Source organism: Tachypleus tridentatus, chromosome 8, assembly GCF_004210375.1.
Source record: "Tachypleus tridentatus isolate NWPU-2018 chromosome 8, ASM421037v1, whole genome shotgun sequence".
Lineage (NCBI taxonomy): Eukaryota > Metazoa > Arthropoda > Merostomata > Xiphosura > Limulidae > Tachypleus > Tachypleus tridentatus.
In genome coordinates this window covers 41,634,092-41,661,267 of record NC_134832.1, presented here as the reverse complement: position 1 = coordinate 41,661,267, position 27,176 = coordinate 41,634,092, and the positions used below count along the sequence as shown (strand labels likewise).

Sequence of the window (27,176 nt, the reverse complement as noted above, 5' to 3'; positions counted from 1 at the left end):
CACTTTATAGTTTTCATGCCATATTGTGTGTATAATATACAACATAATGAGGATAATCTTATCAAGAGAGTACATATGGCTATGAAACTATGTTATTGTACAAAACTCGCTCATAAGGAAACCTCAAAGGTCCTCCACTTCAATGACTAGGAACCAGAAGTTGCAAGGACCCCCATGCTTCACTAGAAGAAAAATGGGTGTCCAAAGAAATGACCCATCAAAGACAGTGCAATGGATGTCTGTGCTTTCCTATTTTGAAAAACATAAATACCTGGATTGTAAGAATCATGGGTCAGCATGAATGGGCAAAAATCCCTATCTGCTTTACTCACTAGGTCCACAAGTGATGGTTCTCAAGATATATATACATGTAGATATTGATATAAAATGTGATATATAGATACACCACTGGGAAAGTGTCCAGAAGTCTTACAGAAACACCCATCTACATAGTAAGCAATGGAAAAATATAGTGACATTTTCCCTGAAATTTTCCCACATCTGTTCAAGATCCCCTACCAACTCTTTAATCCAGTCTGTAGAAACCAGATCATGTCTCATTCCAACAAAATTAGCTTTCCTGAAATTTAGAATCCAGGTACTATTCTTTTTCAATTCTACACATAGTAAAACCTCAAACCTAAGAGTGCAATGGTTGCTTGTACTAAAATCTTCTGTCTATCATTTTCATATTGGGTGCTAATATTAAATGTAATATAGCTTCCTATCTTGAAGGTTTCATCACAACTTGGTGTATAAAAGTATCCAGAAAAATTTCCAAAACCTATCTCCCTCACCCTCATACTTCAAATTTCCCCAATTCTTTCCCCTGAAATTAAAATTTATAATAATATTTTTGAGCTATCATTCTGGTCTCATTTTACAGCTTCTCATTAACTTCTAAATTCTGACCTGGTGGTATATAACAAATCCCAATTACATGACCCTTTACATCCACTAACACCAACTCAAACTGATTCAACCTCAGTACTATTTTCTTTTATAAACTCTAACTCAACAAGATGCAATTCACTCTTAATATATATAGTTACTCCTCTAGTAAATAATCTGTAGCCTCAGTTTTCATCACTGCTTTCAACTCATCATTTTTTTATTTCTAATACTCCTAACATTACAATAGTAACAACTAATCATATATTTTAAAATATGTTCATGTTTTATGCCTTTTGCACATGTTTTCCTGTCAATTATATCTCCTACTTTAATAATATCATAACCCTCACCACTGTCTATCCCTGATTTAAATCAGCCACTACAGCAATGTTAATAGTACTTTCTAACATGATAGCTCCTGCCTTGTTTAAGTGTAAACCACCTGCTCCAAAAATATTAACTTTCCCATTAAAATTATCCTACAAATCCAACCAGCCTATTTGCTCAAACTTATATATTGATCTAAGCCTGGCATTTAATCCCATTGATCTACTTAATATCTCATTCCCACAATTTATTCTTGGTAATATCCCTGACAAAATCAAGCTATGACCTCTTTCCTTAAATGCCCTTATCATTGTTTTATACTTATAAGTAAGTTCTTCAGATCCATCTTTCCTTACATCATTAGTCCCAACATGTATCACAAAAATTGCATTACTACTAGCATCCTTAACTATCTCTCTAATTCTACCAGCTATATCCTGTACCCCTGCCCCTAATTAGCATAATTGTGTTACTTTGCTCCTTCTTTACTCCACATACTACTGTATCTACATGCCTACAATAGAGACAACTACAATTGTAACTTCCCTATTCTTTACACTGTTATTTCTTGTGAATCCATCTGTTTCCTTTATCTGCTCCCCTTCATCACTAGCAAGTGCTTGGAACTGGTTGCTTTACAAAAACCCAAACCAATCCTTGGCCCTAAATGTATTATTTTCCAAGCTTTTAACCCTATTCCCTTCTTAGTTCCTTTGAAATCCTATGAAACATTTTAAAGAAAAATTAAACATGCTGTACAAAGTCTGAATTAGTAAGCAACTAGCCATTACTAATCACACCAGACTCAATTTCATTAGTATTCAATTAATAATCAAAGAAAAGTATTTCATCACAACCTATTTAGCTACAGAGTTATTAAACCTTGATTTATTCCACCATTGTGTGTGTACTTTAATCTTATACATCTCCAGGTAATATTTTAAAATGTTTCATACTTATTGCTTAATACTCTTATGAGGGTGTTTGATACTTTTGCAAAGGTATTTCAATTTTTCATACTTATTGTATTGTTGTTTTACATATTTATATTTAAAAAAGTTCAATTTTTTTAAATTTTCTATTTGAACTAGAAAATATTCAGTAATTTAAGTACTTTTGATGATGAAATTATCAATGCTTGAAATCATTAATGCACATTAGATGATATTTTTAAGATACAAAACTACATCTGTAGTGATAATGAGCTGGACATTTTCAGTACATGGGTTGAGTTGATCATATGAAATGAGTTTGGAGTCTGACCTTGTTACTGCAGTGCATGTCATCATAACCAGTCATAAAAATTCTTGGAAGTAAGGATGGGTAAAAAAGATTGTCAATTACTTAACCTTTGTTGAATTGTTCAGAATATTTCTTTCTATTTAAGGAATTCCAAAAACTATAAAACATTCCAGTTACAATCTAAGAGATATAATATATAATTAGTACTTATAATAATATGACCTTCACCACAGAAAGTTCAGTACATTATGATAAAATAAGTTTGGAGCCTCACTATGTCATTACAGTCTGTATTGTCACATCTGATCATACTATGTCCGAAGATCATGTATTTTGACAATAATCATGCAGCATAGTTTCTATTACTAAAGATTTTGTCGTAAGGTTGTTGGGTCCAAATTACACCACTCATCTTGCAGGCTTGCCATAATCTATCTACTGTATGACCATTTTCCAAAACCCATATCAACAGTCTGATTACATGGTAATCCATAGGCATTGCAACCCATTTCATATGCCAACTGCTTGAGGTATGCAATGGTTGAACAGCTGAAGTATGATTTATTGTAGGTCTCTTTTTGGATTGTCATGGTGTCCAAAGTTAATCCATTCTTTGTTTTCCACACCTATTAAGCACAAGATATATCCCCATCTTTGAAATTATAAATTCCCAATTTGAACACTTTTTTGTGATCTAAGTTTATGAATATTTTGTATTAGAAAAGACTGTTACAATCCATTTCCAAAAAAAGTTAATTCTTGGTGAAATCACAGTACCTACAAAATGCAAAACAATGTCAAAATATAGTTCTGATAAATTCTGTTCCATTCCATTCCATAAGTGTTGTTATGTGACTTGCTGATTTAAATATTGAAAATTATTTTAATATTGTGTACTCGACCCTCTGTATATTCCAGTATCTTTATGTTCTTTATCCACTATAACTACTAAATAATTATTTATTTTTACGTAGTTCAAGTAGTACACATAATTCAGAGCTCATAAAAGGTGTTGATAATGAATCTAGAATCAAAATTTGCAAAATACTTTACAATTTTATGTTCAAATACAGATCAACTAAAACTGTATCAAAATTATTGTTACCAGCAAATCTTTTTCACTGTTATTTAATGTCTTGCTTGATGCTGACTGTCCAGTTTTGAATTTGTCTTGTTTCTCATGTTTAGCTGGATGAATTCCATCTGGCCTATAAAACCACCAATAGAAAAGTTGCAAATTTAAACACTGAGTACACAAGAAATAGCTCCCTTAATGTCACAACCAACCAAAAAGAGAAAACACTAAATGAAACATCATATCAATGTATTATTTTTTCTTGTTTTTCAAGACTTTATTAAATTTAGAAAAAGATTTTAAGCAATTTTGGAAATTGGACTTAAGAACTTTGCCAAAACATTAAAATGAGACAAACAGAGGGATGATCTATAGAAAAACATTTAGGTTTCACATACACTTTATTATCTTAAACAAAATGTGCTTCCTCTTAAATTCTCATACAATCAATACTTTAAGACAAGTATAGAAATTTACAAATAACTGTCCTGAAGGATGAGGTTTCTAACAATCTAACCCTGACCCAGCTGAATAATTTAACTTCAATATTATATTTTACCAGCTCAGATTGTCCAGTAACACAGAAAGTTATTACATGGACGAAAATAAAGTTTTAATTAAATTAACTATTATAGTATAGTTTTGTTCACATATAAGTTAAATGGTTAGGTGATTCTATACACCCAAAACCATTAATATGATACCTTGTATAGTTTGTTTTAGACAGGTTTATATGTTAAAAAGCTTCAAACAAATGTTTTAAGAAAATGAAGATTAAAGTCAGAAAAAAAAGGTCAAAATATCCATCAAAGATTATAGGTATTCATTTGTGTGTATAGTTGAATTGGCAAGAACACACTGGAATGGTATTGAAATAGACATTAAAAATTATGTTAAAAATTAAGAAGCATTGTAATAGTAATTGTTTAAACAGATTGCATTCTACAGTGAGCTGATTGTACTGAGGTCATCACATACTGAAGTAGAAAGAGCATGCTGCACTTACATTTCCATATTGCATCATTTCTTGCAAGTTATAACTAACTGAACTTGTGTTAACATCTAGTTCAAACTCACTGTAAATTCATTTAAGCAATTCACTACCTAATGCTGCTTTATCAACATTATAATAGAAAAATGTCAATAACTATAAGGCAAGCATTTTTAAATACTTTCTACCAATAGTGAAACATTTTAGCTTGTCTCCTAAAATTCATTATATGAAATGTCCACTATACGTTTCTTGTGAAGAAAAACTATACTATTATTATAATAAATCTGTAGTTTACTGTACTAACTATAGTAAAACTATAATAATTTTAAGAAAGTATAATAAATGTTAATAATTCCATAATTACTACAGAATGTTGTGTATTATTACTATAGGAGCTTATATAAAAGTTTTGCTGCCATACTTTTACTTTCTTTTTTATTTTACAGCCTTAATCCCAACTAGTTTGTAGTTGGCCAGTATTTTTTATAAGCTGAGAACCTTTAAAGATAGCTGGCCCAGTCAGCAACCACATAGTATGAGTACATTTGGTGATGTGATTTTGAACTTGTGACTCTTAGATTGCAAGTCAAACACATTAGCCACTAGGCCATTCCAGACCCATATTTTCATTCCAGTGTCCTATAGTATGTCAAGAAAGTTAAGCTAAACAAATTTCCACCATTTTAAACAGACTATCAGATGAACTTGTATCTTATTTGACCACAGATGGAAATGAATACATCAAATGACACACTACTCAGTATCAAAAGGAAGTGAAGCTATACTTCACAAAACAAGAGTGAAATCTGAAAAATAACTTGCAAAATTTATTTTTATTAATAAAAAACACATGCATGAAAATGTTTTCATTCACATGTTACTTTTTTGTTGTTTTGTCCTACAAATGTATTTAATTTTATAAGGATGAAAATGGCCAAGCTGAGGATAAACCTAAAAAGGTTAGGGGGAATAAAGGCTGCCTAGAACCTTACTGTGGTTTACTGACAACCTATTGGTAAGGATCCAGAGAAAAAACCCAAAACTCTTGCATTTAAGGCAACTTTATTCTGATTCATTTTTATGGTATAATATTAGTCTCCCATAAATGAAGCTAGATGAAAGAATGTAAAGAAATGTATCCACACTTTGAATAGTACTTTAACATATGTACACTGAACCAAAGCATGAACACTTAGAATAGGAAAGCTACAGACAAGTGAGACCAATGCTTAGAAAGTCTATGAATGGAACTGTTTTCAAGAATATGCATAGTGAAGATAATACATTAAAAACTGTAGTAAATTACATTAATGCTGTAATAATTTTCCTACAAAAGTACAATAACATTGAAGTAATTTTACTGTTAAACAGCAGAATATTAATGTCATTTTACATACTATAAAACTATATTACACATCTTCTTTGTAATAAAAGGAAAAAAAATGATACAATAAACAGTAAATGTTCCAACTTAGTAAAGTTTTTTTACTAATACTATAAGCCCTTTTCATAATGGATTTCACTAAAATTACTAAATAGTAAATCTGAACTGAAAAAAAGATGATAGTCCTATAATTGCACAAGTCATTAAATACAGGCAGAAACTTTTGCATTTAATAACCAACCACTGCATCAATGTGATTTACTTAAGCCTAATATTTTTTAATAAAATGTGGCAGAGATTTCACAACAAATATTTTTACTCACAATAATAATTTTACTAAAAAAGTACGAAACTTTTCACGTTCCTTTTTCAGGGCAGGATAGTTTCCAAGTGTTTTTGTGTTTCTAGCCACTTTCCTTTTTCTCAGTGTTCCATTTATTGTTCTTCCTTTTCCATAAGGACACTTTTCTGTAACAAATAATCACTAACTAGCCTTTTAAGTTAATACAAATAAAGTCAATAAAACACGAAAATACATTTTAAACACAAAATGAACAACACTGTAACACACAAAACACAAGATTTATAACAGATTCAAATTACAATGTAACTGTTCTGGTACTGATTTCTTAAAAAGATCTTTTATGAAATTGATCATGTGTAAAGTGAGTCACACATATGTTTTATTGGAGTAAAATGTAATAAAAACTTCAAACCAAATGATAAGTTGGTTTTTCTTTTCCAAACCCTATTTAATAGAAAATACAACTACTTATGACCACTTCTGAGCATCCATGTCTAGTAACATCCATTTGTCTTTCTGGTACTGTGGCTGTAACAGTAGGAATATATTTTCTCCATACTGGCTTGCTTTTAGTTGGCAACTGAGGTACAAGATCATTCTTCTCAGATACAGATCTGTCCTTTAGATCTGATGTTAAAAACTAAAAACAAAATTGATAGACACATGTCAAGATCTCTCCTTTGAAATAATTGTAAAAACTGAAAACAAAACTGATACAGTCAGTGTGTGATAAATCTTGTGACAGCATAGAGTGTTAAATAAATGTTAAAACTTATTTTACTTTCACGATCCAAATTTTAAAATATCAACATTCTAAAATAACCTCTACTCTTTCAATCTCTTTCTATGCTCAAGATCTTTATCAACAATCTTACCCATATCATTTTCTTTTTACATAATACCAACTGTTGTCTTAATAATGAATAGCAAAGATTCATTAGTATCATTATATCAGTATGAAAAATGCAAATTTATTGCTGCTCTTTGCTTTTTAGTATGTTATGCCAATATTTTGTTCACTTACTTAGGTTTTCTAAAAACACCAATAACATCCAACATAATAAAAAAATCTTGTGCAGCAGCTAATTAAGTATCTTTCATAATCAAGATACACAAGATTATTCTTATCCAAAAAAAACATAAAAGTCATTATCAGAAATATTTAATAAGATGATAAGACAAAAAACACTTTCCTAAAGTCATATTGAAGATCATTAATAGTATTTTAGTACCTTTTTCAATACATTTCTAACAAAAGCCAAATTAAAAGGCCTATGTTTATCCTTCTATCTTCTCTTGATATTTTTTTTAAAAAAACAACATTATTTTGACAGTGTCAGACTCATTTCATTATGTATGTCTTCAAACAGTACTGTAACTGTAAACCTTATGCAGTGCCCTAAATATCCATCCAGTTTACATTCCTCTAGGCATATCCCACTAATAGCTCATTTAGTCTTTGCACCCTGTATTAACCTTTTCCCTTGCATATTTACTTGAGTAGAACTACTAAAACAAACATTAATCAATCTTCAAGTATTTCTTTGTTCCTGGGTAATAATTCTATAAAAAGCTGTTTATTTATTATGTATCTTTTACATCTGAAGGGCAGTTCATTTTTTTCTTTCTGTAAGCTACAATTTTATCTCAAGAATGTTTATACATATAATTCATTTTTATAAACTTTTTATTTTTATGATTACATTCATTTAGTTAATTGTTCCCAGTGTTTTGAATTTTATTTCTGTTACCTTTGGCTTTCCTTATAATGATTGTGTTAATTCAGTTTAATTTAATAGGCATCACCCATTCATTGACATGTTTTCCTGTGTTATACATCTTATTCCATTCCTCACTCTCCTAATTTGTGTTTCTTTAATATTTGTAATAGTTTTTTACAGAATCCAGACAGCATAAATTGTTGCCATTTTTCTTCATTTCAAAGTAGCACTGGAACTCATTTGGATATGTTGCATGCCAATCAATGCTGGATGAAGATAAACATAGGGCCTGGGCACCTTCTGTTCATAGGTCTTACCAGTCATACAAGTTAAACCAAAGGTTAGATAAGTTATAGATATATAAATTATGGTTTGAAATTTAAGTATTTATATATGTATATATAATGTATACTTGCAGTTTATGAGTGTTAATAAAATGTAGTTAAATACTAGCTGTATATTTATGTGAATGTGAGTACACAAACTAATGCATGCATACAAAAATATATCATATAACTTAAAGGTGTAATAAAATTTTTACAGTAAAATGTGTACTTCATGTATTTATGTTTATTATTTTTTGGCCCTCTAAGATTAACTTTTGAGGAAACGTTTCATGGACCTATAGTTTTTGTAGGCCCTAGGCACTGTGCCTATTGTGCCTAATAAATAATCCAGCCCTGCTGCCAACACCAGCTTCTAGAGAAAGAATTTAAACTGAAACATAATCACTACTGACAACATATACCTAACATAAAATGACAATGCCAAGATTTCTGGAAGTACATTATAAACATTGTTTTTGTGCATTTGACCTGTTTAGTCCATAAGAAGATCCAGAAAATAACAGCATGACAAGAACAAGTCCAAAATAGAAAACTAAAGAAAAAAAAACAACACAATTTTATTCACTTTTCTCTCCAGTTTTTAATCCTGATAATATAAGATTTAATGTAAGTGGTCTCCCATATGATAATACTTGTAAACAAGCTCTAAACAAAGGCTTTAACTTTAGCATTCCAGCTTTAAGCTAGCCAATTTTGTTGCTAATTATGCTTACACTTTAAAAAAGAACTTACATAGTGCTTATTTTATTTTCATTGTTAACTAAACTGAATAATGATACAGCACAAGATCTTGTAAAAACTAAACTAAATATTTCTCTTTTCTTATTCTATAGATATAAGTGCTATCATCCTACTTCACCATTAAACAATGTTGAGCTACAAGCCCTAAAAACAATGTCAAAAATAAATACATTACTGTAAGTAAATGAGACAAAAGTAATGGTATTGTCATTATGAATAAAACTGATTATATTGAAAAAATAAGCCACCACCTCAGTGAACCTTATAAATTTTTAAAAAACTAGATAAAGACTTGCTAACCCAATCTTTTAATAGAGAAGATACAATTGTAAGTTTCTTAAAATCCTCAAAAGTCAAAATATTATATATTAAATGACCCTTCAACAAATTGCCCCATATGGCCCCAAATCCAGTATTCTTTATGGACTACCCAAAGTACACAAAACTGGGTACCCACTCCACATTATTCTTTTAGCTGTAGGCTCTCGCAATTACAACCTGTCAATAGATATCATTCCTATTCTTAAAACTTTCACTTTGAACAAATTTATAATTACTAATTCTTTTACCTTTGTTTCTAAAATCTCTAAAATTCACTTTTTCAATCAATACCTTATGGGAAGTTTTGATATTGAATCTCTCTATATCATTATTCCACTTAATGAAATTAAATTTAAACATGGACCATCTTTTCCCCACTGACACTGTGCAGTATCTTGGTTTCACCCATAAACAATTCTTGGAACTTCTTGTCTACTCCACAAAATTAAATCTTTTTCTCTTCAATTACATCACTTATGGCCAGGTAAATGGAATTGCCATGAGATTTCTGCAGTATCAATAGTCCTCTATGCCATCATAAACACAGATGGCTAGAAAACTGCTCATGTCAATTCAGACCTGTTCATTACAAATAGTATATCAATGATGCCTGCTGTTCCTATAATCAAGATACATTTCCAAGTTCCATTCTTACCTTAATTCCCAACACCCAAATATTAACCTCACATCCAAATTTGAAGAAAATTATTCCTTACAATTCCTAGACCTCAAGATTACCAGAGAAGATAAACACTTTTCTAGCTCTGTTTATCATAAATAATTCAATTTCAATAGTTTTATCTCCAACTTTCTCAAAAGTAATCTGGTTATATCATTGTTAAACAGAATGTTTAACCTTTGTTCTAATTATTTTATTTTACACAAAAAATTAACCTTCTACATAAACATGTGTTAAATAATGGCTAGCTGATTTTCTAACAAAGATTACATGCAATTTCCTAAACAAAAATTCCAACCACAAGCCAAAGTGCACACTGTCACCAAATTTCCCCTCATTACCTCCCTTACTTTTATGAGTTCACAATCCTTACAAATTAAAAAGCAACTCTCTTCTCTAATAAAAAACTTCTGCTGTCAAATTCTGCTCAGAATAATACAGAGACCTATCCTTCTCATTCAACACTTATTTCAATACAAAAAAACAACTCCCCTAACTTTTATGTTCATAGATTGTGTATACATATATGAATAGTGACAGTAAGGTCATGCAAGTTGACAAAACAAAATGCCACTCAAAAACTAGAGTCTGTGAACTTTAAAGAGTATCTAACAGAACTGAACATCCACTAATTAATTGCAGCGACTCATTCTGAAATTACTGTATTTCATTTAACAATTTCTCTATCATTACTACAGGATCTTGAGACCTTAAACTCTATATTAAAGAAAGTTTACTGATAGCTAAAGTGTGCCTGACTCTTAAAAACTCACATAGTTCTTAAACTAAATTATATGTACATATAATCATTGTTTTATTCATTCATTTACAACTTCTCTTAATAACTAAATAAACTAATGGCTATGATACCATATTAAAATTTTAGTTAATAATCGTCTTTTTATCATGATTTTCAGAATTCATTTAAAATGGATTTAGTGTATTTATTCTGAAATGTTTAAACCTTGTCAATAAAATGTTGTGTGTTTTACCAACCGTCTTCATTTCCATTATTAGACTTCATAATTCCCCATCATGAATCCATTGCTAGTAGTGGTATTACAATGAAATTATGGATGTGTTTAATACAGAATTAACTTAAAGTTTTTTTGTTTTTTTTAGTATTTGTATTTGTAAGTTTTGATGTTTATATTTACATATATTCAACATGAATTATTTTCTTTTTTTTACTGTGTATTGAAATTAAAGGCCCAACCTTCTCTGTAAAACATATTTTGTATTCTTTTTTATTTTTGTATAAAGAGTTTATATTGTAATTTTATGTACTTAAAAAGTGTTTGACTTTCAATGTTTAAATGGTTCTTCTGTTTTGTATGATACTGATAGGTGAAGTCATTTTCACACTTATGACTTTGTCATAAAATGTATATAGACTGTTTAGTGCATCCTATTACATAACATTAGCATGCAGTCTGATCACATCACAGTTTTTAATTTTGTCAGATCATATTTTAATTCTAACATAAGAATTATACTCACTTAGCTTTAGGATAGTCCTAAGATAACAAAGAAGAGAGTTGTGGTATGCAAATCTTATGTATCTCATTCTTCTATAATATATATTTCACATCCTACAAAACTTTTTCAGTTTTTTTTTAGTTCTAATAGGAAACTTTGTAAATCTGATACAGATTGTAGGCCAATTCAACCATTGTTGTTACTTTCTATGTAGGATTCAGATAGAGGTTGTGTGACATTTCATGGAACACTTCTACACTAGGCTATAGTGTATATGTGGAATTAATTTATAACATATTTGTGATCCAATTTTGTGATTAGTCAACCAGTGACACAGTGCATGTTAAAAGAGCAATTTGACATTTAGGTTAGTTTCTGATACTGAAAGAGACAAAATGCTGTATAAGTACAGTCTTTATTTTTTTTAAATGGCCATACTGATCACTGATGGTGCCCTGTGTGAGATAAAAATTGCACTCCATCTTCAAAGATATATAATCTATCTTTTCTTTCAAATATGAAAACTTTGCCTTCTATAAGCCAGCACTGTGCAGGTGCATCTCTCACATAACAATTGGTATACAAAACTCCTGGTTTTCTGGGTCTTTCAGTTCCTGCTCATAATGCTTGTTTTAATTTGTATGGTGAATTCAATAAGAATTATCCAACCAATTTTAAACATAGTTTTCTTTTTATAAAAATGTAGTTTTATTTTAGATTTTTAAATACACTAAACATCTGAACACAAGCACTGCCAAAGAAAAGGGATAGTTAGGTAGAATAGCATAGAGAGAGTCATATGAGTTACATGGATGTGTGGTGCTTATATTGGTGGAGGTTTGTCGCATGATAGTTTACATGCAAGAATTGATTTGTTAAACAATGTTATTTGAGGGTGCACCAGAGCAAAAGGCTTGTGGCATGAATAAAAAGTTTTGCAAATAAAGAGACGCAATGAACAAGAATAGCTATGCATCTGGAAGTAAGGTACCTTGTTGGTATTATTAGTTATAATTCAATGTTCTTAATTATTGATTTTTTCACTTATATATTAAAAAAAACTGTTTTATTGCAAATTGTGTCTTCAGGATTACTTAGGTCACTTTTAAGGTTTTACCTTGTATCCCATCCAATATATTTAGATACCATAACTTGACTTTATGATTTGTATTTAAAGAGTGTTTTTATTTTTATCATATGTAAATTTGAAACTACGATGTATTAAAAGCGTAATTATGTTTCCTTTGTATTGCTCTAAAGGACTGTTTGTTATGTATTGTTTTTTTGTAATATTATTGAATTTATGTAGGTTTTTTCATTTGTGCAAGTTTTCATTTAATTATGTTTATACATAAAATTTTTCTAATTTCGATTTTATGTGTAATTTTAAGTTATTTGTATTTATCTACTTAAATGTAAATTTTAAGCCTCATGCTAATGCTACTTTTAATCATATTCTTTCACTTTCAGAAAGGTTAGAATATTCTATTCCATTAAATTATATTTATTCTCAGCTGAAATCTGCAATGCTGTATTTTATGGAAGACCTCTCACCTCATTTTAAGTTCACATTTCAAGTAATGCACCAGTTTGGTTTTCAATCTGTACCCGAGTTTGCCTACTTAATTCATTTTGCATAACAACTGGTTTACTTACCTTGTCTTTTTTTTTGTGTGTGAATAGATTATAGTATTTACTTCTGTTATGTGTTCCTTTCTACAAAGATTGTTGCTAGTTTTGTAATGAAGTTGCAGACCATTTATGACTGTAACTACTGAAATAAAAATAACAACATTTGTTCTTTTTTGTAATTGCTTGAAGGGCTATCATCATTTATTTTACTTGGTATTTGTAACATTTATACTGAATGTACTGCACGAAGTTTTTTATGTTTTCTAATTATTTCTATATAATATGATGGGCATTTTATTATATATTTCTGAAAGTTTTTTGAAGCATGCAGTATGCTAAACAAGGAATAGAATTTCCATGCCTATTATTTTTCCTATTTAGTGTATGATAAAAAATAAATATATCTATTTGTTATGATAAGTATGTTGCTGTATTTAGATCTATATTATGTACTTCAAGTGTCATTTTATGTATCCTTCAGTTCTGCTCATATATTTAAAAAGTTATTCCATTATGTATTGTAGTATTTTCCTTTATTGTAAATTTTTGTTCTATACATATATTGCATTCTTCAAAACTGTTTTATGTATTACCTAATTAGCTAGCTATTTATATATTAATATAGGTCACATCAATATTTGTACATCTTACATACACATATCCATTTAGAATATATGCATGTTGTTCATCCTGTGGTTTACCATGACATTACAGTCCAGTCAAACTGAAGGCAAAACCTACTGTTAAATCTGATGTCATATAAATTGTATTTTAATTATAGTTGTTTTCTAAATTTAAATTAAGGTTGTAAGACAAGCCTAAAGTAAAGGAGAAGGAATTACAGTATGCAGAAACCTTAAATAATATTTTATACTAAATTTGTTTAAAATAATAACAAATAATCTATTTCATATATATGTATTATATATAAAATTCAAGTAATAGCAACTTAATTACAACTTCAACTTTTAAACATTAAGGATATTTTTCAGTACATTCAAGATAAACAAACTCTTAAAATAAGGATTGGATCCATACAGAATGCTGATGGCAAAGTTTTTGTTAAGATTTATGTAATAACGGAGCAATTGAATGTTTTCTTCACTTCTGGTTTTACAAGAGAAAGCATAGCAATATTTTCTGACTTTGATTATTCTATAGTAAATACCTGGATTGACGTGAATCTTACAGATATTAATACCTTAATATTAAGCAGATTATGATGAACCAAGGCTAAAGAAGTGTATCTTCAGGATTTTAAAAGAGGCCAATGATCAGCTATGCTAACCTCTCGCCTTCATTTTGATGTTAATAAAAAAAGTGAGTAGGTGTATGAGGATTAAAGAGCTGCTGCATTACTCATGTTTATAAGTTCTTGTTGATAGTAAAGAAAATTCTAAAGAGTGTGATATAAGATGCTTTACAAAATAACATTGACATCTTTGAAATTGTAGATGAAAGCTACTTGAAAGATTGCTTTAGTAATCTGTTAATTTTTTTTTTTTTTCAGGTACAGTGCTTGTTATCTGAATGACAGAAAATGTGTGTGAAGGTGTCAGTCTGGATTGAAGAATTAGATAGTTGAATTGTAAGGTAAATGGATGAGAGAAAGTAAAAAGTTGTTATTAATGAAGTCCAGTCAAATAGGACCTTTGTTGCTGTCACTTAGGTTTTGGTTTTTTCATACTTACATTAATAATATTTATAAGGGCATATTAAATGAATTAATAATGTTTGTTGATAACATTAAACTCTTTGGTATTTTTAGTTGTATTGAGGATGATGAGGTGCTACAGAATATCCTGAAATAATTGGTAAACTAGACACATATTTGACAAAATGACTTTTAGTTAGAGTGAATGCAAGGTAATGCACATTGGGTTACCATGATATGGATTGCACATCTAATAAAAATGGAAACTATGGTATCACTGAAAAAAAGAATTTTGTCATAATGATGGAAAAGTTTCTCAAGCCATTGAAACAATATTCTGTTGTTTTATATATAATGACTAAAGTCAAAAGTATAGGTATCTTTCAATAAAAATTATTAGTTAAGCTACTGTTGGAAAACTATGTACAGATTTGCCATCTTTATCTTAGAATTTTAGAAACTAATCTGAATCATATGGATATTAATCCCTTGGTGTTAAATAGAAAGACTGGAAGATTAAAAATAGATAACACCAGGACCAAACTAGTTTATCAATAAGCATTACCGGAAAGGACTCAGAGGAGGGCTAATATGAGATGGAAAGGATATTTGATAAATATAAGTTATGATCTCCTACATTATTTGACTTTAATAAAATAAGTTTAGGAAGTGATCTTACATATTATATTGAGGATCAATAGGATAAAGGCCTCTGATTTGTTTTTGCTATATTATAAAGGTAATAGGACAAAAGAAAACAAGTTTATAAAAAACAAAGCTTCATTTAAGACAGTTCTATTTTTCTGATAGGGAGATTTATTTATAAAATCAGTTGCCATCAGTAGTACTTTACAGGAGTTTAAGAAGAGAATTGATGAGTTCCTTAAATATTAAGTGTGGGTTTGAATATTTTTACTTTTCTACAAGGTGGATGTTAAAGGACAACCTTAAAAGACAAAACAGTTCCTTGTAGTCCCTGTGTTATATTAAAATTTATAAGCTACACCTAGAGCGAAAAATAAACTGTTCTCATCATGCTTGCAAACAATAAAAAAGCAGTTAACAGAAAAATCAGAGATATCATTCAATAATTAATGACTAACTTTCATATAAATAGTAAGTCTAACTTAATGTTATGAGAAATAATAAATATAAACCTAAAATAACAAAAATACATTAAAATATTAGTAATAAATATAGCTTATCAAAACAATTTTTGAGGTGTTGGTAACAAGAAATTCCCTTTACTGAGACATAATAAGTAAATTTGATTTCCATATATGTTAGTTATTTTATTTAAGATTAAGGTAAATTTCACACAACAATTGTATTAATGATCATAATAACATTTTTTTAAAAGTACACATGATTCTCATTAAAACTAAATAGCTTTGCCTGTGTGCAATATTTTTACTTGCAAATATATTTTGCTACATTATTGAATAGTTTGATATTAAATGAGAAGACAACAGTCCAAACAAGCTAAGAGCTTTTACTTCAGTCTTCCAGCATATTTCTGATTTGAAAAAAATAACTAGTGAAGTCTTTCAAGAGGTCTATTACATTTATTATTCATTATTAATAATAATGATTTTGATATTTTTTGGACAATAATATTTCTAAATTTGATGATGACATTAGAATGCTGGTAATATATGTCTTTGTTAAAAATACTTTTTTTTATTAAAAAAGATATAGACAGCTAGTGGATGGTTCATGACACAGAAATTTAGTTATGCACTTAGAAAAGACTTACTCCTTGTGCAATAGGAGCTTTAACATTATTGAAGAAAAAATGATTTAAATTTAATTGTTAAGAAATTTTTAAAGCTCTTTGATGAGTATTATTTATTGCGTAAAACATATATAAGGTTTTTGGTTCAACTTACAGAAATCTTGAACTTAAAAATAAGAAGGTTATTGGTAGATTAGTACAAACCTCTGGTGAAACCTCATTTGCAGATTTAAGTGCAACTCAGACCATTTTAATACACAAGGTTAACAACTTATTAAAAAACGTACAAATATAGGATATAAAACTGCATTTAGTTCAAGGCATTTAAGATATAAGGAAAGAAAGGCTTAAAATTTTTTACCTGGTTTGGAGTCTAGAAGAATTATAAAATGCATTTGAAATATTAATTTGAATATTAATGAAACATATTTTAACTTTGAAATCTAGATATAGGAATATATATACATAAAGTCCTTGAAACAACTTTGACTAGATGTGTATGTGATTTGAATGTATTTGTATTTTGCACGTTGTATGTAATCATGTGGTCGTCTTTAAAGATGAAATAATATCTAAATGAATCTACTATCTGACCAAATTTTTTTCAAAACCTTTATGTACATTGAATAATTAAATAGATGCTTCTTTAAAATGAATATAGAGACAGATACATTTTCTGAAAAAAAAAATGTTTTTGGTTACGATAGTAAGATTATGGATTGATTTATCTGATAATGTTGTAGGTGTAAAATTAACAGTCCATAACTCATCAAGTAATTAAGCAGTTTAGGTGAAAATAAATATCAGGCAGATGGTAGCATTACCTATGTATGAATGGCTGAAATTATTCATTGAAATTGTATCTTAAATATCCCCTCAGTATGTAATCAGAACTTTACAATACTACAGTGTTTCCTTTATAACAATATCTATGTAATGACTGAGCCACAAGTTCTGGAGATGTTTGTAAGTATTACAGCAAAAAGTTAAAATTTTAGTTTGTCTTTCTTCTACTTTTTTTTTACTACATGACAACTTAAAAACCAAAACAACAGTGTCAACCAAATTAACTGAGGCAAGAATTAACATATAGCAATATATATATACATATATACTATTCAATTACAAGGTACTTTAAATTATCCTATTTTGGTCTGTTAACATTCTACCACACTTTGTGCCTGTGGTATTATGTAAGGATGATGCACATAACACCTCTATTATCTTATTCCCATTGTTTTTGAAGAATTGATATCAGCCATCCCTACATTTACTTCCTTTTATGAAAAGTTATATCCTTACTTGTGGATATTTCAGTATGCAGTGGTTGTGACATCAAATTACATATGTATTGTTTTATACTGTGAATACCCATGTATAGTGTATAGTTTATCTTTTGGCCTCACATAATAAGAAAAATTAATATACCCATGTATAGTATACAAAGCAGATCTAACAGCTGATTGGCTATTGTGTTGTGAGTGGCATATTGCTATGTTGATTATTAACTGTATGTGCATGTGTTAGTAAATAACTACTACCAACTAATTAATCATATACATAATGAACAAACAGATACTGAACTTATAATCACCTGGAATTCCTGTATGTGTTTTAAAACAATGCTCTGTCCTTAAAACTTAGGAGAGTGACTACAATTTAACATTACTGTGAATTTATTATTGTATAGAATAGTAAAATTATCTTGCACAAAACGTTTCCAAAAATCAATAAATTTTTCCTTGATCATTATTAGCAAATACAAGTAAATAAAATATGCAGTTCTTACGCTTGATAAAATTAATTTGTTTTACAAGTATGACAAATGATGAATGTAAGGAGTTCAGGCTTTGTTTATCCCTCTTTAAGGTATCTCAGAATAGCTGGTATGGGTATTAACACTTTTACTGATAAGGAGAGAACAATGTTTCGACCTTCCTAGGTCATCTTCAGGTTAAGAAAAACGTAACATTTGTGAGGTATTTTCATGACGCATTATTTTTCATGATGTAATAAATTTGTAAATTATCATTCAAAAATTTTTAATTATATGATACTTGTTTTATTTGTTCAGTTTCACACAATAAATTAATATATCAAGATGTTTACAAAGTTATCCTTATTTCAGTTTGAACTCAGTATCCTCAGATCACACTACTGTGATACCAGTGTTTTGACAATTTTGGCTGTTGGCATTTACATAACAGCAATATGCTACAAATATAATCACTCCAGAAGCCAAATATGTTTTCTAAGTGTTTATAGACTGACACAGTAAAATGCCTGAAGAGTAAAAGTCCAAGCTATCTGTTTTATACTATAGTAGGCAACAGATTTATTTCAAGGATAAGCCCTTTCAGTCAATGAAGTTTTCAAATTACAAAAAAAACAACAATTTATATTTGAACTAAGGTCATTATTATACCCCAAAAACTGGCACAGTGATATTTTAATTTAATCACAATACAAATTTTATAACTTTTACATCTTACATTTATAATGATTGGAATGTCAATTCATGAAACACACTAAATGACTTAAAATTAATAAAGCTTATATAAAATTCATGCATAAGCTACCTTATTAATACTTCTTAACATTAAATTAGATATGAAGCCTAGACAAATTAAAATGCTTCATTTCTCACTCTTTCTAATGTAGCATAACATAAAAGAAACTTAACATTTTTAAACAAATACTTCGCTTATCAACTTGATTTATGAAACCATTCTTTGAAATGAAGATCTATTACGAAAATGCAAATTAAATGTGAAATATTCACTTACTTTTGTTTTGTGTATGTGCATTAACTTGTTATTTCTTTAACCTAATGGCAACATTATTTCAATGGGGAAAAATCTGTCATACATAAATGATATGGCCTATAGACCTTATGTACCTATTTTCATATAGTTATAGTTTATTTAATAGAAACACAAAAAAAAAAAAAGCTAATAATAAGTACAACGGAGCAATATCGATCAAAAGTATAAGAAATTCTAACTAACAGACAGTGAACTTACCATTGTACTTTCATTTTGGCATATTCTAAGCTTAAAACCATTCTCATGTCGATTTTTGAAAAGTGTACTAGTATCATTAAGTTTAACGTTGGTCCTATTCACACAGCCAATACCAATAAGATTAGGTCTGCTTCCGAGAGGACTAAGGCGGTCTGTCATTATTTTCAAAAATTTTTATTTTGGATAAATCAAATGATAATGAAACTCAGAATATTTTCACCAGTAACGTACTTTTATTTACTAATTGTATTTACTGAAACAAATGCATTTTAAACCACGTAACAACTCACTACATTCAAATTCAAAACTCATTTTTCATCTAGAGAAATGTTTATAAGCAGAAACCATAGCAACCAATAACTAGAGAAAGCGGCCTCTGTACAAACATTTTAAATAAAAATCAAAGTACGTTTTTCTTTAGAACTAATTTCAAACATGTGAGGTATTAGGTTGTCCAAAAACAAATGTCGTTTTTGAACTGCGGAGTTTGGGAAAGTATGACCAGTGTTGTAAGACATATTTTAATCAAATTAAGCACTAATTGCTTTAACACACCTTTGCTATTGTGAAATGATGCTATTTATACCCCTGGTGTAGAAATTAGGGTTTTTAAGGTCAATGAACTCCCTGAAAGCTTTTTCTACAGATATCTTGATTTTGAAAGCGTTTATTATTCAAAAAGTTGTCAAAGTGCTTGAAAAAATAAAAATCTGTAAGGAAAAAGTCTGGGGTATAAGGTAGATAAGGCAGAACCTCAATTCTCAATTCGTTCACTTTTTGTAACGTCATTCTTGACAGGTCTCATGATGCCGATTTTGTTGATCTTCAGTTAGCTTATGCGGAACCCCCTTGTCCAACTTTTTCATCTTTCCAATTGCACTCAGGTGGTTGGCAATGATTGATTTACTTGTGCCTAGCTTTTCTACAAGCTCACTTACTGCTGTGTGAGGGCCTGCCACAACTGCTTCTTTTAATGTGTTTTCATCTAAGAAGTGGTCTTCAAGACTTTCATTTCCATGTTAATTTGAGTGTTAAGATATCATTCAAATATCACTACTTCTTCCATTCCACAAGGTCCTACAAGAACGTTAGATCAAGTATGTAGGTTAGATCAAGTCATTCGTGTAGGCAACTGTCTTCACTGATTCCTATACTCTTTTAACTTGGATCGTTTCTAAGATACATTAAGGCCAAACCTTCAGGTTTAGCAAGATATAGTCCATCATCATTAGTTATGATACATATAACTAATTGTTTTTTAAATGATTGGTACTGATATTAGCGATCTTACACCGACCACTACTTCCATGTATTTCTAAAGTAGTAGCTTCAGTTTTTCATATAATTTGTCTAATGTTATATCTCTTTTACTCTGATTAACTTTTTCTATATTTGACAGATCCCGTCAGATAAAAATACAACTTTGTCACGTGAGCATATATTAATAAGTTTATACACACGATAACTGCCGGTAAATTTTCCTCTAAATTATTAGTAACAGAATTCATAATATTCTTGAGAGGCCACCTATACAAGACTTTATTCAACATGGCATTATATGAAGTTGACATGGTGTTATATTATTTTTCACATGTTATATCGAAAATTTCCTAACATTAAGATGTCACAGTAGGGGCATTTACTTGAAGTCTGTAAAATAAAGAAAACACAAGTAAAATATGTAAAACTAAAAAAAAACTACAGAAATTTTATTACCATTGTAAAAAATCTCATCCCTGCTTCATCTATGTTAGGGACTTATTTCGGTCCTAGTGAAATGTGAAAGAAAATAAATGAATCATATCAGAAATAATTCAAAAAATCAAAATACGAATAAATACATAACCTATCAATATAAGTAATTAAAATATGTCCTTACTACAGATCGTTAGAATCAGACATTAGAATCAACTTACGAAATCGACAGATAGCGGATGCGAATGCATATGTCAGATTAATAGAAATGAATGCAGACTATTATTGAATAATATTCAGTAACATTATATAAGAGTAAAATAAACCTTAAATACTGCTATAAATAAATGTGTTATTATCATAAAAAATCGAAAATTACCTTGATGTTTTCCATAGTAAACAAATTATTCGGCACTAGCTGAAGATATCCTATATTTACCAATAATGTAGAATGCATAATAAATCTAAATTGGTTTTATTAGCTTTTTTATTGCAAGTCAGTTATATGTTACTCTATGTAATTATACGAATTCTAGGAGTATACTTCTCCCTTAAGACTGTGGCAAGTCTTTGGAATTACAATGCTAAAATCAGGCGTCCATTTTCCCTCGGTAGACATAACAGTTTGTTTTGGAATTTCGCACAAAGCTACTCCAGGGCTATCTGTGCTAGCCGTCCCTAATTTAGCAGTGTAAGACTAGAGGGAAGGCAGCTAGTCATCACCACCCACCGCCAACTCTTGGGCTACTCTTTTACCAACGAATAGTGGGATTGACCGTCACATTATACACCCCCACGGCTGGGAGGGCGAGCATGTTTAGCGCGACGCGGGCGCGAACCCGCGACCCTCGGATTACGAGTCGCACGCCTTACGCGCTCGGCCATGCCGGGCAGACATAACAGATAACCCAGATTTGCTTTGAAAGAACATACACACTTGGAAAATATATATACAGGGTTTTTGGGAGGATATATTTTTTTCAGGGAATTGCACAATATGATATATATGTACACTTAAAAATTCAGGAAATATTTGGGATAATTCGACGCATGGAATTGAAAACAGTTTAAAATAATTCTTGTAATTTAAAGAAAGTGTGTTTCTGTTTATTGTGGAATTGAACGAAAAATATTAGCAATTATAAGAGGGAATCTTGATTTTAGTATTCATTCAGCTCGCATTGTTAACAAATAGCTTTCTTCACGAGAAAAGGGCTTGATAATCTAGACCCACTGCTAAAAGTACTGGTGCCATAAAAAAAAAAACGAGTCTTGGACCAGTGCGAAGCAGTGGAGTAACCAAAGTCAGCAGATATTTTCTACTTTACAAATAACTCTACATTTATAGTGTGATTAAAAGCTGTGTATAGCAAATGAATTAAAAGGAATAACCTAATAAACTTACTAACATTTGATGGAACCGTGTGATCACAGAAGGAAAGTAAGTATAAAAAATGGAGACTGTTAGTAAAAAAGTATGATGTTTAACACACCTCGCTCAGATAATTATTTTAACTTGTAAAGTATTAAAACTGTCTCGAGTGCATAAATATTATTTATTGAAGTGAAAATAGTAAATCACAGTACTTGTAAAATTCATTTTTTAAACTTTATTATTTGTCATATGTATGATGTTTTCAAGTTTTACTAACTGTTGCATTAATAAAAAGCGAAGGTATATTCTCTATAATGCAAAACCAAAACACAACCTCATTTTTGGGAAAATTCATCTGCTAACTTGAATATTAATTAGTAGGTAAGGATTATAAAAATAACATTCTTGCAGCTTGTTGAGATTTAACAATAAAATTGTAATAAATGATATTAAGAAATATAATATGTTACGTATTACAATTTTATTTCAGACAAGGGTCTACGTGTGCTCTGCCCATCCCAGGTATCGAAACTCGGTTTTTAGCGTTGTAACTCAGAAAACATAACGCTGAGTCACTGGGAAGCACGAGTATTTGATTTGTTATATTATATACCTTACATATTACTATTTCAAATAATCAGAAAATTGAAATTAGACATTAATTAACTGTTAATATGGATCAAATTTATGTTATTTGCGAACAATATTGATACACACAATTTCCTTTAACATATATATATATATGGTAATATAGAAACATAAAAACAATACAATTTATAATAACAGTTATTACTAATAGTTATTACAAATTACTGTTTATATATAAAAGTTTTACAAACTTACAAACAATACTAATATTTATATCTGGTCCAGAACAGAGTAATTTGTCGATGGTTCAGGTCCACGATGAGCGAATTAATTCTAAGTGTTAAACCTTGCCTAAACTAACAACGTTTTCTTTTCTCAGTTAACCTCACACCCTTACAAGCTCACTTTTTCCAGTGAAGATATTTAATGTTGAAACTTTGTAGAATGGACGTTCAAATGCCTGTTGTGGAGACACAACTGTAGAGGACGACGTTTCGAAAGTCTTCCGCCTTTCGTCTTCACACTTGTGTCTTATCAACAGGCAGTTGCCGTCAATTCTACAAAGTTTCATCATGAATATTCTGCCTAAACAATCTGTCGATGAAAATTTAATGTTCTCTTAGAATAAATAACATCCGAAGCAATTCATTGAAGTTTGTAATGTCCGAAATCTATAATCGCTCCTAGTCCAATTCTGCATTTTTGCGATTAATAAGCGTTAATTACAGTTATAGCTTCCTTAGGCCTATAGCACACTGACTGTAGTTGTTAAATAATAATAATAATCTCTTGTCTTGGGACGTTTTTTTATACAAATCACGCGAGTTTCTAGAAAGTTCACTTGGCAACAATACTGTCCGACATTAGCATTATATAAACACCTAGTACATTGTTGATTTTTACTTTCAAGAACTTTCTACAAATTCCGAGAACAGGTGGAACTTGCGCAATACACAGTCAACAACAAAACTATTCAGAAAGAAACAAGTGTAGGTATTATATCATAAATAAACGTATAATAACGCCCCCCCCCAGTGGCTCGGCGATATATCTGCGGACTTACAACGCTAAAAGCCGGGTTTCGATACCCGTAGTGGGCAGAGCACAAATAGCCCATTGTATAGCTTTGTACTTAATTCAAAACAACAACAACGTATAATAACGGTAAATCTGCTACAAATATCTTCGATTGAAACCCATAGATGAATTACATGCGAACTATATATATATCACTTAATTTGAATTGGCAAAAATATGAAAGGTCTATACATACATATATTTCATTTATCCTTGATAAAGAAAGTCCTCTTTCTGAAAGCATTCAGGCTAATAGTCTTTTTTTTTCGGAGATATTAAACAACAGATCGCACTTTTACAGCTATAAGTTATTTTAATTATATTTATTACGTCTTTTATATGATATAAGTAAGATGATTAATTGTGTACGGTTAGATCGCTTTAGGTGCTTCTCAGAGATTTTAATTTATTTCTTAATCAATCGAGTGAAGAGTAGAGGAACTGCGAAACCGAAAATAAATGAAGCAAATAATAAATGAAATATATTAAAACCTTGTCTCCTTAAATTTTATTGATAGACAAATATTCAGAAAGACTGTTTCCGTATAAATACATGACTTTCCTAAGCCTCTAAATTATATTTCTTTATCAAAATGCACTACATAAAACTTGGGTTTTTATGAACGGTTTTGTTTTTTGTATTTCACATTTTTTACTGCAACTGTTATATACAAGAACACTATACTGTATAAGCAAGTTTTTATTGTGTTAGTACCCACTTTATAAACAACTAACGACAAGGGATAGATAATTACTGTTATAAGACATTACTTTTTTGTGATGATTAAGTTAAAGGAATATAAACATGTCTAATGACGTTTCCTACAAGTGAAGTAAATCGAAGAAAACATCAAAAACACACGTTTTTGATAATCAGTAACTAAACCTTTTATCTAGGGTAGAAAAATGTAAGTTTCAAATCTAACTTCGAAAATGTGATTTATTCATCTTTTGTGTTTACGGCTAATTTAACGAATAATGTCCACTAACTGGTTTTGTGCTCTTTCCTGGTTTCACACTGAATAACATTCAGCAGCACTGAATCACCTACCCAGTATGAGCAGACACTAGAAAGCATTGTACTAGGGTAGTGAATAAAGAGACATATCGTGGCGAATTAATGGACACTCTGACGTATTGTTTGTTTGTTTGTTTGTTTTGGAATTTCGCACAAAGCTACTCGAGGGCTATCTGTGCTAGCCATCCCTAATTTAGCAGTGTAAGACTAGAGGGAAGGCAGCTAGTCATCACCACCTACCGCCAACTCTTGGGCTACTCTTTTACCAACGAATAGTGGGATTGACCGTCACATTATACACCCCCACGGCTGGGAGGGCGAGCATGTTTAGCGCGACGCGGGCGCGAACCCGCGACCCTCGGATTACGAGTCGCACGCCTTACGCGCTTGGCCATGCCAGGCCCACTGACGTATTAAACCAAATTAATAGTTACGCTCTAAAAGAGGTAAACAGATAAACAGACATGTTGTAATGAAATAGTATAGACTTTAACATAGCGCATCGAGATTGCTGAATGCTTAACATGTTGTATACAGTAAACTGACATCTCAATGTATCCTTTCTGGGCGACATGCTGTATCGAGTAAGTATCCAACTTAACGTGTAATATCAGGAGAAAGGATAACACATATGTCGTACGGTGTAGCAGATAAGTTAATATGTTGTATGGAGTAAGGAGCCATTTAATTGTTTATATCAGGATAATGAACAGCCTAACATATTGCATTGAATAGCTGTCCACCTAAACGTGTTGTATTCGGATAATGGACAACGTAATATATCGTACCGCTTCATATCCGGATAACGAACAGAAATTCGCTGATAAAATAACCTTTTATGTTATTTTTTTCTCTTAGCTTAGAAAGGTAAACTATTCAGTTTACCAGAGTTTTCAATTTGTTATTTAAAAGAAAACAATAAAGAACACGTATTCAAAGCGTTTACAGGCTTTGTTATTTTAAAAACAAAATCAGTCTATGTGGTACATAACATATTTCTTGTGCTAGTTACACATGGTAAAGACGCAAGGTAAATCTGTACACCTAAGAATACCACACTAGCGTGACGAACAAGCCGTTCTCTGTTCTATTCTCTGGGTTAACAAAACACTAAACTACAATTCTCTTTGATAAAGATCAATAAGCTTGCCCACTGTGGAACAGCGGGACTATAGTGTGTGTTTGTAACTATGTTTGTGTATGAATTATAGAGCTCAAAAGAAGCTAAGAAATTTCAACAAAACTTTACATGATGATATAGAAGAGCATACCTGTATCAAATCAGGACAAACTACATGGTTTTACGGAAGTTCATCTCAACTTTGATCAAGAAAAGTGTTGAGTGTATGAGAAATTTTATCGCTTTGTTGTCTGGCATTGTACTACAGATAGTGGAACTTGTATTTTTCGACTATTTTGTAAAAAACGAAAGAAAAGAAAACATGGCTTATACATTAGGATTTTATACAAAACAGTTATGTTCATGTTGACATTCAATATATTTGTCTTCTCTACGTAACACATGTTCATACGAATTACATTATTTACAGAAGTTAACTTTTAAGATGTTTAGTGACTATTACAATTTATCATTCGGTATATATTGGAATTGTTCATAAGATTACACTAACTTAGTAAAATATCAATCATTATCAACATTTAGGCTTATGTTTTGTGTAATTTGGGGAGAGATTTCAGCTAAATAACTTACACATTGAACTGAAGATATTTGATTTATTTTTAAGTAGAAGAACATTATTTTTCAATTGCTAGTTAGAAATACAAAAGTTACAAAAACTGGAGCTTGTAATATTAAATATCTACAGCAAATACAAAAAACACACAATGAGAAGATAAATAAGAACGAGAAT

The 27,176-nt window shown here is 30.2% G+C and overlaps 1 protein-coding gene across 1 annotated transcript in view; it reads right to left on the bottom strand.

Moving 5' to 3' along the window:
- The window catches only part of LOC143223890 (dynein axonemal heavy chain 7-like), a 71,126-nt gene extending 51,269 nt beyond the window's left edge, over positions 1 to 19,857 (bottom strand). The window contains exons 1-3 of the mRNA XM_076452365.1: positions 19,553 to 19,857; positions 6,240 to 6,860; positions 3,569 to 3,671 (exon numbers count right to left, since the gene is read on the bottom strand). The gene's annotated coding sequence lies outside the window, so the exon portion shown is untranslated. The remainder of the gene's footprint in view (positions 1 to 3,568; positions 3,672 to 6,239; positions 6,861 to 19,552) is intronic.
- Between the last annotated feature and the right edge of the window lie 7,319 nt (positions 19,858 to 27,176).